Raw genomic sequence first — 13,367 nt, forward strand, 5'->3', positions numbered from 1 at the left:
CATAGATACGGCCCTCTTCCTCCCGAGAAAGAAGGGAGTGTGCATTCTGAAATACCTCGACAACTGGCTCGTGTTAGCCCAGTCGGAGGCCAAGCTAGAGACTCACAGATCCTTACTCCTCAGCCATTTGGAATGCCTGGGACTCAGGATCAACGATGCCAAGAGCTCACTGTCTTCCAGCCAACGGATCTCGTTTCTGGGAACAGTTCTCGATACAGCCTAAATGTAGGCCACGCTTTCGCCAGAGTGAGCTCTGGGGATCCAACAGCTCGTGGTGTCTTTCAAGGTAGGGGTTTCTCTTCATGTGCTTCGGAGGTCACACCAAAGGGCATCTGGTCATGAAGCAAAGACTTTCCCACTGGATAGTGGATGCAATTGCGATAACTCATGCTTCGATGGACCTACAGTGCCCCATCAAGGTAAAAGCACACTCTTGCCTTCATCCTGGGCGTGGTCCAGTGGAGTGTCTATTGGCGACATCTGTGCGGAAGCCGGCTGGTCTTCGCCATCCACCTCCACCAGATTTTATAACTTGGACGTCCCTGCTCTACTAGCATGGGTCCTATCTGTGTAGCTGAGCTTTAACCTCTACATGAGCTCAACCCAATAGAACCATTTCTTGTGGCATCGACATCAATCTGAGTCTCTAAATGTTGGGTGGTTGCCTCGCCCTACCTTACCTTGGTGCCCTCTGGGCCTTATTCAAGCGGCCTGGGCCAAGGCCATAGAACGATTGTCGTTCTGTAGTTATAAGCATGGCGCGATTGGACATGTTTCCCAATGCGTCTGTGAAATGTACCGAACAAACAAATAATGCTCAACTGAGGCATTCAAATTGTTGAAAATACATTACCACATTCCTAGCATTATGATCCTTTGGAAGGTAACGTTATTTTTAGTCCAGTGAGTGATCCTGTGCTCTTCTCTCCTCGTCATCTCACTAAAACGCCAGTGGATGGGGCCAAAGTTGTAATGATGAAATAGGTGTTGATTTTCTTCTGCAGAGGCAGTCTTTCACCATAGATAGGCACATTCCACAACAAGTAGTACGCTGGGCTTGGTTACAATAAAAACAGTGTTTGGACTAACAAGGAAGTTTTTAGTTCTGAAACTTACAGGATATTCTTATATTATGAGGACCTCTTATATGATCTCTCAGTTCATGACCCCATTCCTTAACCTGCCTTCATCTTTTGTATTATGTTAATGATGAACTAAATCCTTTGAAAATCATCTGCTGAAGTCTATTGCAGATTTAGATATTCATACATGCATATAACTACAGTTGTAAATGCACAATCAACTTGCTCTTGAGTGTTGACAGACCAGCTTTGACCGTTCCAGTATGGCGGATGGCTTGCGGATAGCGGCCCATGGAAACAGTTGCTAATGAAGCATCTATGTATATATAGGCTATATATATATATATATATATATATATATATATATATATATATATATATATATATATATATATATATATATGTATGTATGTATGTATGTATATATGTATCAGTGGGGATTTCTTTAATACTGCAAGGGAAGCTCGACTTCCCCTAGGGCCTATAATGTCCAAAAATTAATGGTCAAATATGTACTATTGTGCTCAGTGGCGGTTCTAGACCACAGTAACTGGGGGGGCCAGGCAGGGGCCACTTGTGCTTTTAGGGGGCACACCTTTAACATTCATCTTAACCTATTTTCAGTATTATTTCAAGTCATTTTTCACCATGTCATGCATGACTGCAATCTCTAGAAAAAGCTAATAAATTATATTAGCTAAGCTAATAAAACAATTTCAATTCAAATGAATGTTTCATTATGTTTAATTGTAGTGTGATATAATGATCAATAATAACACATTTTTAGCATCTAAGCACATCTAGGCACTTTTTTACACCTGGGGTGGGCGATATGGCAATAATATCATATCACAATTTTATTTATTTTTTCAGGGAAATCACGATTTTATCATGATTCTTTTTTCATGTTGGTTTTACTATTTTGCATGTGATTGAGCATTACAGCCAAACTAATGTCCCTATTTTAAAAGCAAAGCCTTATAGGTAACAAAATATAGGTAACAAAATATAAAATAAAAAAGAATGGCAGACATTTAGGCCAAAGTGGCGAAAATAAAAATCTTTGTCACTATTTTCTTTGTTATTAAAAATTAAGAACAGAGATACATATTACACATACACAACTTAATATACAAATGAAATAAACAGTGCTTTATTTTTTCAGCTATAGGTGTATTTAACAGTAGAATTGAAGAAAGTAATTAAATTGAACAAATATGAAAATTAAACACAACAGACTTAAAGTTCTCAGTCAAGAGCAGTGAATGATTTCCTTTGTGTGTTTTGTTGTTTTATTAACATTAAAGGGATAGTTCTCCCCCCAAAAAGTCATAATTTACTCTCTTAAGTTGTTTTAAACCTGAATAAGTTTCTTTCTTCTGTTGAAAATAAACGTTATTTGAAAGAATGTGAGTAACCAAACAGTTGATGTACCCCTGTGACTTCCATAGTATATTTTTTTCCTACTATGTATGGAAGTCAATGGGGACCAGCAACTGTTTGGTTTTGGGTGAACTATCTCTTTAAGGACAAGCGGCAGCATGTTTATTATTAGGGCTACTGTCTCTTTAAGAACAGCACGCGACGCGTCTATACCTTACAGTCTATGGTCTATACACGCATATGACAAGCAGATTTTAATAAATTTTCTCTGTTTGCTTTCACTTTAGACATAACCAACTTTGTTTATGTAAACATTGTCTGTATTTGACAGTATTAGCGCAATATAAGACTTAAAAGATAACTTAGTCCAGTAACAGGCTTTTAGTGCATGTGCGCGTCGAGTGTACGCGCTCAGTAAAGCGCATGTTTGAACAGCGCATCAGCAGCGAATGACATGTTTAACCGGCAAGGCTTTAAAGCACATGCAAATAATGAACTTTTGTGAACTGCAGTGTCCGTTTCCTCTGCGTTAACATTTGATGTGAATATACGTCGTGCTGCAGTGTAGCCTATAGATGAAGACGCCGCAACTGATAAAATGCGCAGTTGTTTGGTGTGATTTTACGATTCCAAATTTAGGGGGGCCAGAGGGGGGGCCAAGCTTGGTGACACGGGGGCACTGGCCCCCCCGGCCCCCCCTCTAGAACCGCCACTGATTGTGCTAATAGTTTTATTGACTAAAAATGCGTTAGAAAACGTTCATCTCAAAGACGAGTTCGTTCAGAATCAGTTACATATAGCAGGTCGGCTGACGCGATTTCCTTCTCATACATTCCTGTAGCGTCGCAGTGCATTTACCCGTTGAAGCCCAGCGTCTATTGACTTCTATGGGGCTGCTCTGAACAGTTTTTTTCAGTGCTTCGAAACTAGACGGTCATTGGATAAATACTGCGATTATGTCGCTCAGCTTCTCTGGGGGTGAATGAGGAGTGGGCTGGCCTGGACTCTGGGCTTCTGCGTGATGATTGGAGGGTCTGTCGAAAGGCTGTATCTCCTTTTGATTGACAGCGATTTCATACAATAAAAAGTCGCTGATTCTGAAGCTATTCGAGCTCAGTCCCATCGTGGACTTTTCAAATGTAGACAAACTGCTGCAACCTATTTCTTGGAATTTGCTTGTCGAAATTGCTAGCCAATTTTCATAATACATTTCACACAATTATACATTTATACCTTTATTATATTATTACTTATCATTTTTATATTGTTATTAGTAATAATTACAAAAAATATTAGTAAAATAATTACAAAAAATATTGTTATTAGTAGTATTATTATACTTTATTATATTATTATTTATACCTTTATTATATTATTACATTTATACAATTATACCTAACTCTGCTAGCCATTGAGAGGACACTGGTCAAGTCACTGGAAAAGACTCCTAGTTGGTACGACAGGGTCACAGAGCATTTAAAAAAAAAAGGAACATAGGTCAGAATTTACGTAAATAAATGGACAATTTTTATGATGTAGGTCGAAAATGAGCTTTCCCTCTTTGAAATACCAGCAGCCGCCACTATATATATACTATTTTGGTGTATTTGCATATGAATAGCCTATAGCCAAGTTATAATAATTTACCTTATCAGATATGAATAGCAATCGTTTTGACTACTGTCAGCATTGCCAAACTTTTGAAATGTTATTTTAAAACAATTGTTTTCAAAAAGTTAAAACAATAGCCCCATTTAAACTACTTACCTGCCATTAAAGAGATAGTTCACCCAAAAAAGAAAATTCTCTCATTATTTACCCTCATACCAATCCCTGATGTATATGATTTTCTTTCTTCAGATAATCTTTGTGAGTCCAAATAATGCAAAGAAGTGAATGGGTGCTGCTTAGGTGACGCTTTAAATGGTTGGTTGTTCATGTGAATTTTCCAGCAACAAATGAGCGGCATTATATTAGATTATATGGACTAACATAAATTATGTTCCTAAAATCTTCTTTTGTGTGTATCTGAAGAGAGTAAGTCATACACATTGTGGATGCCATGAAGGTGATTAAATGATGAGAGAATTTTTTTTTGGATGAACAATCCCTAAAGTTGTTCATCTACAAAATGTGCCTTTAAAAAGTAAAGTAAAGTAAAGTAAAATGAGTTGTGTGTTACACTAATGATGATTTTAAAGGGTTAGTTCACCCAAAAATGAAAATTATGTCAGTAATTACTCACCCGCATGTTGTTCCAACCCCGTAAGACTTTTGTTCATCTTAGGAACACAAATTAAGATATTTTTGTTGAAATCTGAGAGCTGTCTCACTCCTCCATAGGCTTCTATGTTATTTAAAACATCCCCGAAAGTCTTACAGGGTTGGAACAACATGAGGGTGAGTAATTACTGACAGAATTTTCATTTTTGGGTGAACTAACCCTTTAATGATTTATGTGACACAAAGGATGTAATGTGTAAGTGGGCTTGTGATACTTGCTATACCCATAAAATAATTTTTGAGAGCAGTACCTGTAAATGCACTATAAAATGAGGCGTCAATGTAATAACATTTTGAAAATGTAATAAAATGAACAAATGATTAATGAATTTGTCTGTTCCTTCTACCTCGTACCAGTTAATGGTGTCTGTGCTTTTGTTTGTTTGGAAGCCAGTGATTATAGTTTATAAAGTTATAAATATGGATATTTTTCCTACAAAAATGCATCACTTCACTTCAGAAGGCCTTTATTAACCCCTTGGAGTCATATGGATTACTTTTATGATGGAAGGATGGATGTGCTTTTTTGGGCTTCAAAATCTAAGGTACCATTCACTCCGATTATAGAGCTTGGAAGAGCCAGGATATTTTTTAATATAGCCTAACTCCGATTGTGTTTGGCTGAAAGAAAAGTCATATACACCTAGGATGGCTTGAGGGTGAGAAATGATAGGATAATTTTCATTTCTGGGTGAACTAACCTGTAATGAGTTGCCGTTGATAATAAGAATAAGCAAGTTTAGATCACATACAAACAGAGTCCATGCAGACGGATGTACATGCAAACAAATGTCTTTCTTTATTACTTGTGCTTCATTAAACATGGTCTCAACTTCTTGTGGCCTTTCCTTGTTCACACATACACACAAAACCATACCTTGTAAACACTGCATACGATTAAAATCCACTTTGTATGCTACTCTGCAGTGCAGTCAAAAACTGTGTGCTTCCCAATTACCAACTCACACACTTGTTGCTCAGGTGCTCTAATTATACTCACAGTCACAGCGCCACTCAGTGGACAACAACAATTTCAAGACTAATAATGTCATGTTACCTGACAACTGTGTTGCTAAGCAATGATTAAATGGCCTGAAAAGGAAACTGGAAAGAAACAAAGGGTTTCATGAGAAGTACTCTCATTTTTTTTCCTTATGTTGTACTTAAAGGTTATGCAGAGAAGGTACCATCTCACCAAATAGATAGTGTGGATTGCAAAGTTTAGTACATTCCTCAACATGCGGTGTTTCATCCTAAGGGATCATTGAGAGTCATGTTCGACTGTGGAGCAGCATATAAAGGAACATCACTAAATAGTCCATTGTTGTAACTGTAAGGCCCTAACCTTACCAATTCTTCAGGTAGGTGTACTGATGAGATTCAGGCAAGAACCAGTAGCCTTCATGGCTGACATTGAAGCAATGTTCCATCAAGTTAAAGTGGCTGAGGAAGAGGTAGATTTTCTTTGTTTCTTGTGGTGGCCTGATGGAGAATTGACTAGAGAGCCCATTACATTTAGGACAGTTCATCTTTTTGGAGTCGTGTCTTCTCCAAGCTGTGCTTGTTACGCCTTGAAACAGACCGCATAGGACAATCAAGTAGAAGGACTTTCCAGCAGAGGTAATTGAAACTATCAACAATAACTTTTATGTAGATGACTGTCTGAAGAGTGTCACTGAGGAAGTGGCCATCTCTATGGTTAAAAATCTCACTGTTCTCTGTCAAAAGGACAGAGCAACAGTGAGATCTAACAAAATGGATCAGCAACAGTCGCAAAGTGTTGCAATCAGTTTCTGAGGAACACTGAGTTTAGAATATACAGCAGCTAGATCTGGATCGAGACAAATGGCCTGTTGAAAGAGCTTTAGGTCTTTAGTGGAGTGTAGAAGCCGACACCTTTAAATTCAAGATTTCCTTGAAAAATCAACCAAGTACTAGGAGAGGCATTTTATCGGTGGTAAGCTCTGTCTATGTTCCGTTGTTTTTTTAGCACTGCTTATTCTGCCAGCTAAAGTACTTTTACAGGTCTTGTGCAGACAGAACTTCCATTACTTCTCAGAATGGAAACTTTTGAAAGTTGCAGTTGCCTGGTATTTGAAACTGCAGAAACTTCTGATGGAGCCGAGTCGTAAACGAAAGGAGCTATCTTAGGAGCAGATTGATAGTGTTGCTGTAGATGTAAAATTACAGAAGTTTTAAAGCATCTCTGGGCAGACAAAGTTTGACTGTGGAGGATCTGTCCTACGGCTGAGATTGACATAATTCGTTTCAGTCAACAGGAACAATTCCAAGAGGAAATTGCTGAGCTCAAGGATAGAAATGTTGGCGTTAAAGGAAAAAGTTCTGTCTACAGTTTAGATCCTGTGTTGTGTGATGGAATGTTGCTAGTGGGAGGAAGACTTGCTAAGTCAGCTATAAACGATTGAAATAAAACTGCCCCTTTTGTTATCTAAAGATCAGCATGTTTCACATCTCATACTTCGAGACATTCATGAACAGTTGGGTCATGGTGGCAGAAATCAGATGCTTTCTGATTGCAAACGGCAACCCTGTTGCAAGAAAAATAATCAGTGTGATTATACAGAAGTGTGTCATCTGTAGACGTTATATAAGGGGACGTTGGGTGAACAGTTCGACATGTTGAATCGGCGTCGGGCCGTCGGTGAGAGAGAGAATTCTGATTGGCTGTTCAGCTTAGTAACCGAGTCATATTCGAGTCATGCACAAGAATAATAACAAAACATAACAGTGAGCAAAGAGGTCAAAACGGTACAGATAGAAGGCTGTTCTAATGTTACGTCATCTTACCTGAGTGTTCTTTGGCAAATATTTCAATATTAACATGAGCAGAGTGGAATAAAGAAAGTGTTTAGATTGATATTCAAAACGGTAAGCACGCACTGCTTTGTTTATGGTTTGTGTATCTGCAGCGTCAGTTTCCCTTTTTGAATGACGAATATAGATGAATATATCTTCAGAAATAGACAGTTGTCTCATTTACACGCAGGCGCAGAACGCACATTCTAGCTGACAGTCGGCTGTAGTTCTCTCCGTGTGTTCAAGTGCAGCTTTTTTCCCCCGACGCTGGCGACGCGAGGCGACAACACAGTTGGCTTTCATCCGACTTTTTTCATCAGTCGGCTTTCCACCCATTTTCATCCGCTAGTTCTTCGCCGTCGGTTTGGTGTGTCCCGGGCTTAACGATACCCTCGTCACGATTCGATACATATCACGATACTGAACTCACGATACGATATTATTGCAATACTCCAAGACATTTGGTAAAAGGTTAACAAAATTTTTACTGTTGATTAAAATGCTAAATTTGGTGTTACATTGAAAATTAATAGGCTTGGACTTGGTGCTGGAAACCCAATGCACAGGACAATGGTGACACCAGAATAAAAATATTCATGATTCTGAAGCTGAAAATACAGAATTATATTAGACAAATATTCTTGCACACTGTCACTGATTAGATATATTTAAAAAAATGTAGGCCACTTTTTACTGGTGAGATAAGATAAGATTAGACTGTGAGTATAATTAGAGCACCTGAGCAACAAGTGTGTGCATTGGTCATAAGGAAGCACAGAGTTTTTGACTTTTGTAATGACTTTCCAAAGCCGTTGCCGTTGATAATAAGCAAGTTTAGAACGCGTACAAATAGAATCCATGCAGACGGATGTAGATGCAAACAAATGTCTTTCTTTATTACTTGTGCTCCATTAAATATGGTCTCAAAACTTCTTGTTGCCTTTCCTTGTTCACACGTACACACAAAACCATACCTTGTAAACACTGCATAGCACCTTGCATGCTACTCTGTAGTGCAGTCAAAAACTGTGTGCTTCCCAATTACCAACTCACACACTTGTTGCTCAGGTGCTCTAATTATACTTCAGCGCCTCTCAGTGGACAACAAAAACTTTGCAAAAGAACAAATGTCTCCTACATAAATTACCCTTTATACCATATTTTTTATTTTATTTTTTAAAAAATAATAAAATAAAGACATCTTGAGCTTACCTAGTAGCTATTAAACATAAAATATTCCTTTAAGCAATTCATTTTTATACGTTAGATTTTTTTTTTAAGTCACCCAACCCAGCCGGCATTTCAACGTTGATTCACCGTTGAAACAACGTCAGGTACCATGGTTGAATCAACGGTGAATTACCTTTCGATTTTGCAAAACGGATCAACGTTGATATTGTGACGTCGTTTCACCGTGGAAGAAACAACGTTGATTCACCGTTGAAATCGCGACGTCATTAACTGTCCATACTGTAGGCTACACTAAAAATTGTTAACTGTCAAATGACTGGCAGCAATGGCTTAATTAAACACATTAAATAATGAGTTAACACATGCTCAAGATTGTAAAACAAGTTTTATTCTGAAAAAACAAGTTTTATTCTGAAAAAACAAGTTTTATTCTGAAAAAACAAAACTTTCTAAAACAGATGAAAAACATCTCAAACTTTAAATTGCAGCGTTTTCGAAGTAATGTTAAAAACCTGTAGAAGTAAACATCTAAATGGAATATTTAAAGACAGTTTTTGTTTAATTACAGTAACCCTTAAATAATTAAACATTTAATATTTAAAATGTACAGTAAAAAAATAAAGTTTTTTAATTCTCAATAAAATGTGACAGCCTTGTGCAGTGCTCCGACAGAGTCCCAGCTCGAGGTCCATTCCGATGCCATCACTTCCTCTTCACTTCTTGCCCGCTGTCTGCTACTATCCTATAAATAAAAGCAAAAACACTGAAAACAAAATAAATCATGTACAAGATTTTCACTTTACAGTTCAATTTGTCGGGTAGAAAACAAAGTATACAACACTATCCATTCTAAAACACATATTTTATGTATTCAGATGTACATTTACACAAGAAATTCTTCAGAACCCCAAGGTGGAATTGTAAAAAATGTAATATTACTTCCATGTGTCAGTTACGGTTACTATAATCATAAGGTCATGATTTCATCCTTAAAACAGATGAAGAAATCAACAAATTGTGGTGTTGAGCTGAGAGGGTTGAGGTCTGTTGTTCTTTATATCTTTCAATGCAGGTTTATATTGTTTCAACAATTATATATTTCTGTATATTTCTGATAATATTTGTGGAGAAACATTACACTGTTTTAATTCAGAATCCTAACCATACATTGTACTAATTAAAAGTAATTTATTAAATCAAGTAAAATAAAAAAATAACACAAAAGGCCAATGAATCCGTACCAGAAGTGATAGTGCAATGTAGCAGCTAAAGAATAATCCTCCACCAAATTGCCAAATAATCAGCTGGATCCTTGGAGAATCTGAAGGGGGAAAGAAGAAATTATTCAATGAAAAGTCCTTAAAAAGCAGTATTTATTTTTATTTTTTTACCATTCCTTTAAACAATCTTAAAATTGATTTAAATTGTAAAAACGTTTGCCATTATAACATTCACACAACATGAACTGAGTAATGTCATCTTTGAGACTGTTAGTATTACATGATTAAAAATGTAAACATACACTTAAAGCATGGCAATCCTATCAGAAATGTGTATCATAGCAAGGGAAGCACACACACAAAAGCCAAATGGTACCAAAATCAAATCATCAAATAATTTTACCTGCAGCCGAATGTATCCTATTATGACACGTCTGAGGGTCTTTCCCTTAATGGTTTCCAGTGATTAAAGAAAGGACTGATGAAGGTGACATGAATCCACTTTCAGTGCGCCACTTCAGCAGAAGAAAGACAAAAGGACAAAAAGTTACTCAGCCTTTCTATCAGTAACGTTAAATGTCTTACTTTAAAGATGAAAATCATACATAATACTATATATTAATTCCCGTGTAGGTTTTCGAACAGTGGGTAAAATTGACTTACTGTAGTTGGTGAATATGGGTCTCTCTGTTGGGTGTTCTCCCCCGATAAAAATCTTATTCCAATGCTTGATCTAAAAAAAAATGTAAACAAATATCTTTTCAATATCGTTATCAGTGTTTGAAGAGGTTATGTAAACTTCTAACGAATAAATGACGGTTTTATCACTTTACTCATTCCCACGCTGTTTTACCTCTCATGTGTTTTTAAACTAACGTTAGCTGACAACATTAAACACATAACATTACAACAAAACACAGCAATGTCAGATGGTACTAACTTACATTGAAATACATGCTAATATCGCTACGCTACGGTGGCCGAGAGGTGCAAAACAAATCACAATTACAAATATAGCTGCAAGCAGCAATTATCGGGGCCAAGCGCAAGCATATGACAGGATGTGCCAACATGGCTGAAGGTGTCAGACCAACTGCAACAATGAGCAATTAAAGACATTTAAAGAGGATTTTAGGCAAAATGCCTGTAAAATCACATAAACAGTGATAAAAAATATGATTTGATTGATTATCACTTTCGACCAATATGTGGCGCAGTTACGAAACTGATGTAATGTGTTCAGAGTGAAGTGACAATGAAACATACAAAGTTTGGTGTCAATATGTCAAGGCATTGCAGAGATAAAGCCTGAATAGTCCTTTTGGCATAATGCCTCAACTTTGCTGCTGCGCTATACGAAAACGGTTTCGTCTGTCGACACGAAATCCATAACTTTTAGTTGGCAAAGTCTGGAGATGATACGATTCGATTTTGGTGAAAATCGGACAAACGGTCTTGGAGGAGTTCGAAAAAGTAGGTTTTGACTGAAAATCAAGCAACTTTGGACAGCCAAATAAGGACAACTTGCTATCTATGTTCTCGGCTTGACCCAAGGAATCTATTAAGATCAGTGGCATTTCAAAAGCCATATTTATTCAAAAGTTATTAGCCTTTTTGGAAATTTTGTCATAACATTTGATCACTAGGTGGCGCTGTCTCGAAATATTTTGGGTACCTTCAGGGGATGGTGCTGATGGCACAAATTGAGTTTCATAATATTACACCAATGCATTTGTTTAGTATATCATTTTAATTCACAAAACTGTATTGAAGTCAATGGGAATTTCATGTTTTGTTCTATTATAGCGTCACCAAGAGGCTCAGTCCCACCATTTTTTTTATGTGTCCTCAGAGTGAGCCCATGCATATGAAAAACTGATTAACAAACAAATCATTGATTATTTCAATAATAGCTCCTTTCCATTGCACCCAATGCAATTTGGATTTAGGGCTAACTACTCGACAGAAACAGCTACATGTTATTTCATAGAAAAAGTTAAGGCATCACTGGATACAGGCGGGGTGGTAGGGGCTGTGTTCCTTGACTTAAAAAAAGCATTTGACACGGTTAATCATAACATCATATTGTATAAATTACTGAATTTCAATTTTTCTTCAGAGTTGGTCAATCTTATCAAATCTTATCTCTCACTCCGCTCTCAACATGTTAAAATTGGTAACTATAAATCTAACTCCCTATGTCTTTCAACCGGGGTGCCGCAGGGCTCCATACTTGGTCCAACCCTTTTTAGCATATATATTAATGATTTACCCTTTGTATGTGAAAATTGTGATATTTTAATGTATGCTGATGATACAGTTATTTTTACTCATGGTAAGACTGCTGCAGAGGTTGCAATTAAGCTAACAGATGAATTAGTGAAGGTTACATCCTGGCTTAACCACTGTTGTTTACAACTGAATGTTTCAAAAACAGTTTGTATGTTTTTATCCAAAAGCTCCCGCATAGACGCAGAACAAGACATTACCGTTTCAGGACATAGACTAAAAGTTGTCTCAGAATACAAGTATTTAGGACTACATTTAGACTCACATCTTGCCTTCAAAACCCATATAAAGAGGGTCTGTAATAAAGTAAAGTTCAGTTTGGCTAATTTTAGGTATATCAGAAACCTCTTATCAACTGAGGCAGCTAAGGTATATATCCACTCATTGGTTCTCTCACACATCACTTACTGTTTGATAAGTTGGTCCAACGCACACTCTACAGCTTTAAAACCACTGAAATCATTATATAAACAAGCACTTAAAATTCTAGACAAAAAGCCAACTCATTACCATCATTGTCATATTTTAAAGAAGTATAAATTGCTTAGTTGGGAAAACCTCATAAAATACAGACAGGTCTGTTTAGTTTATAAGATCATGCACAGGTCAGCTCCTCCGCCTTTATTTGGCTTTATCAATTTTAAATCGAATGTAAACCGAGTTACAAGAGGTGCAGCTAGGAGGGACTGCACAATACCATTTAAAAAAACTGCATTTAGTCAAGCCGTCTTTTCATTTACAGCATCACATCAATGGAACTCAGTACCACCTTTAATTAGAGAGTCTCCATCCTATTACTCATTTAAGATTAATGTTAAGAAATGGCTTATTGAATATCAACACTGTCAACATTGACGCTGGTCCCATCCACTAACAATAACAGTATCATCTATTATCATCTATTATCATTTATTTTTAGATCTTATTTGTTTATCTTGTATACTCGATTGGTTGTGATTTTACACAGTCTAATTTTTTTAATCTTTTGTTTATTGTATAATGAATTTTATTGTATTACAACAGTTTTATTTTAGGATGCCTAATAACATCTGGCAAGGGGACTGCCGATGAAAACTAGCCTGTGGCTAACTCGGGTACTCTT

This window comes from Leuciscus leuciscus (assembly GCF_965113295.1).
Source record: "Leuciscus leuciscus genome assembly, chromosome: 4".
Taxonomy (NCBI): domain Eukaryota; kingdom Metazoa; phylum Chordata; class Actinopteri; order Cypriniformes; family Leuciscidae; genus Leuciscus; species Leuciscus leuciscus.